The sequence below is a fragment of the Lissotriton vulgaris genome, chromosome 1_1 (assembly GCF_964263255.1).
Source record: "Lissotriton vulgaris chromosome 1_1, aLisVul1.2, whole genome shotgun sequence".
In the NCBI taxonomy this organism is placed as follows: domain Eukaryota; kingdom Metazoa; phylum Chordata; class Amphibia; order Caudata; family Salamandridae; genus Lissotriton; species Lissotriton vulgaris.
The window spans coordinates 1454621140-1454624906 of NC_141685.1; the positions used below are offsets into that span (position 1 = coordinate 1454621140).

Here is a 3767-nt window from a genome sequence, read left to right on the forward strand (position 1 = left end):
ATCGGACAAGACCGGCTAAGGGACGCTGTGGACAGACTACCAGGATTGAGGAGCAGGGAGGCCTTTTTTAATGTAAAAGGTAAGACGCCTAAGAAAAAAAGAGAGGACATATTTCAAACCGCAAAAAGTTTAGAAATAGCCTAAAAAGCTCATAGTAGTAACATTCAAAAACCGAGTTTAATTTAAAAATCTGACAGTACTGGTGACAATAAAGCAAGAGGCTGCAGTAACTAACAAAAACTCCTTGCAACATAGAAAAATAGAGCAAAATATTTTTTCCATCACTTTTTGCAGCACGAATTCTGACATCCATATTGAGGTGCCTGAGAACCAGAATACAAGAGAAACTGCAACTAGTAGCAACTTTCAACCTTGAGTGGTGAGTGAAAATTTAGGTACTGCAAATCAATTAGAGCCCTGTTTATGGACTGAAAAATTAAAAAATTCTTTTAACTAAATAATTAAAATATTTCCCAGGGTCATTGAAGAAACCCATAAAGGAGAATAAGGTGGCTCCTCCTGGTAGTCGACGACCAAGCGTGTAAAGACTAAATATAAGGTACATAATAATTTTTATAAACTACACCTGGAGGTATGAATTGAACACAGACCTTTTGTCTAGTCTATATTAATGTCCATTGTGACATTCAGAGAGATATAAAATCATCATGTGCAACCCTGACATTGAATTTATTCTATCCAGAGGTAATATACCAAACAGAAACCGCAAACAAGCCCAGAAATAAGAAGGCAACAAGGTTTTGAACAGAAAGTACTGTCCAGTGGGGGAAGTCACTCCACTTGTTTTAAGGTATGCAATAGATCTGCAACTATTCAGATTGTATTAATAGTATTGCTCCGTGTGGGCCACATAAGCATTGGACTAAAGAGTCCATGGGAGAGGTAAACACTACTAGTTTTGTACGAAGTGTATGAATAGAAAAGGTATGGTCATTAGACTTCACTAACTAATGTTTTTTAGAATAACAAGCATGAGGGGCCCAAACCTAAATGTGTGGAAATATCATCAACGCCATGGAATAGAAAAAGCTTGGCTCTAGAATAATGCCTGCCTTCACTAGAGATGCCTAAAAATGAAGTTTTAGTTAACTATTTTTTTGTGACTACTCATAACTATGTACACATGATGGTCTGCACCAAAGCAATGTAGAGTAACTCTGTTTTTTTAAAAATTTCTTTTTAAATTCATGTAGAATCTGTCCTGAAGAAGGTAGAAATAGAAGAAACCGAAACGCCGCGTCGACCTGTGATTCTTTGTTTTTAATTGTTTTATGCAAATGTGTTAACATTGTTTCTTTGATGAATTGTATACTTTGTGATGATGAAATTTTTTAAACTTATATGTATAATAAATGTGTAACAGAGCAACTCCTGGTGTGGTAAACTTTTTTAACATGCACTAAAGACATTGACTTATGTATATAACAATTTTTTGTGAAAACTAGGCCTTCCAGTTCATTGTGGGCATTACCAGTAAACTGTCATTTCTAATGTTGATTATATAATGTTGATTGTACGGTGAGATAACAGCCCCCTTTTTATAATAGTTGGCATCTTTAGGGATACAATTGACTAGGACAATAAATGTACATAGCTCTTTTTGAACATACACGGATAGTAATTAAGCCCGAATCATTGTAACTTTACCTTTCCCGCCAGATTATTGGCATGCTTTATAAAGTTGTTTCCTGACAAACGGTACCCTCACCCTAGATTCCAGCAACTAGGTGTGATAAACAGTCCTAGACTGTCCTTCCGTGGGGACGCCCAGGTCCTTTATTTTGAAAATTTACTATCCCCCCAGTCCCCTATTAGTCTGTGTGGGGTCCTCCTTTTTCTTTTTAACGTAAGCACCCCCCTTTATCCCCTTTATCCAACCTTCTCCTAGTGACCCCTCCACACCTCCCAAGGGCCCCCCTCACTCCTAGAGCCACCCATCAATGGCTCCCTAGGTGGCCCTCCTCTACACTGTGCACCTTTCCCCCCTGCCCCCCTGCACTGTGCCCTTACCCACCCTCCACCCTTCCCTACATTGAGGTGCTGTGAGTGACACAACACCCAAGGTAGTGGGTAGGTGGCTGGTGGCCCATACACCCAAGTCCCCTTACATATCCGAAAGTACTTATCCAAAATTAGAGGAGAAAAAGACTGCTCATTTATGGATCTACAACCATTCAATTCTACAAAAATTGTGGAGCCCTACTATCCCTTACTCCCTCCCTCTTGATGTTGTAGGGACTGAAGAAATGCTCGTGCCATCTCAAATGACTGAAAAATATGGACCTTCCCCATGTGGAGGGCTTTTGATTTGGATTGCTGAACAGTGCCAGCAGGGACCCTCAGCTGCTGAAGGCATTTTATCATGCCTTTAAACTTCTTTTTTTGCCTAGCAGAGAAAGCAGACATGTCCGAAAAAATGTTGAATGATAAATTATCTGTAGTTTGAAAGAGTTTGTTGCGAATGGCACATGCCAGAACCTTTTTCCTTGATTCTGAAAGCCCCAAAGTACATGATAATCGTTCTTGGATATTTGGCGTTTGGATACTGGACCACAGGTACGCGATGAGCCAGATCAATAGTAAGATTGATCTTCTGTGTTGCTACCTCTGAACACACATATTTAGTGATAACATCCAAATCAACTTTTTTCACTGATTGTCATTCTCAGGGCCTTCGGGGACTCCGTTCTACGTAAGCTATATATCTTCACAACCGATTTTCCTAATCACCCACCTTGATTTGTAGACTCATTAACTCCGATTGTAGTTTGGTTACGTGGTCAGTCCATCGGAGTATGATATCTTCCAGATGTGAAATCCACTTTTCAGCTTCTGTAATGCGTGATGCAAGTTGCTGACTATGGGATTGAATGGAGGACAATTGAAATTCAGTTCTTATTTGAGCTTGTTCCTGTCACATATAATTTGCCATATCAATAATGGCTAGAGTCATAGAACAGATCATGCCTGGATGTGGCATAAGCAAGTTCAAAAAGAAAACAATCAAGACAGTTCCAATTTGATGTCAGTGAAGAGGTCTGCATCACTGGTCCTTCCATTCCTTTTGGGTAATTCGACCAACAGGTGAAAAAATCCATGTAATTCCAGTCTGTGTTAATACATAACTGCATATGGAGACACAGAACACAAATCCAGAGGCCAGGACAGCATTGCCATATTTATCATTGAAATCGGGTCCAGTTTTATGATCGCTCTGTCTTGCCGCAATCCTCTGAATGACACGAGCAGACAGCGAAAGAGCACTTCTAGCCAGAGGAAACATGACTGCACAGAGAATCCTGTCACGATTTCATACTTTTTAATCCTTCCAGAATCTGTTGCAGTAGAGTATGTGTTGAGTTTCATGATTTACCCATATTCTTTGTGCATTCAAGAACTGGAGACATTTGACATTTGCAGGGCGGCCGGGGTTACAGGTGGTATTGTTGATAAGACCCTACACTCCCAGCTATTTATGGACTACCTAAAGTCCACAAAAGCATAACCAACCCCCCCATGAGACCAATAGTTTTTAGTTTAAATTCAGCCACCGAGCCATTAAGCATCTACGTGGATAAATTTCTACGACCCTTGGTAGCATTACAAAAATCCTATATTAAAGACACCACTGAAATGATAAAAAAGGTTGAGGGCCTCAAATTCAATAGCAACAATCAATGGATGGTAAGCCTCGATATCGAGGCATTATACACGAATATCCCGCAGAAAGCAACAGTAAATACAGC

At 39.9% G+C, this 3767-nt stretch overlaps 1 pseudogene; it reads right to left on the reverse strand.

Annotated features, from left to right (window-relative positions):
• Nucleotides 1-2937: 2937 nt before the first annotated feature.
• Nucleotides 2938-3312, reverse strand: LOC147750666 (cytochrome c oxidase subunit 7B, mitochondrial pseudogene; annotated as a pseudogene).
• Nucleotides 3313-3767: the final 455 nt, after the last annotated feature.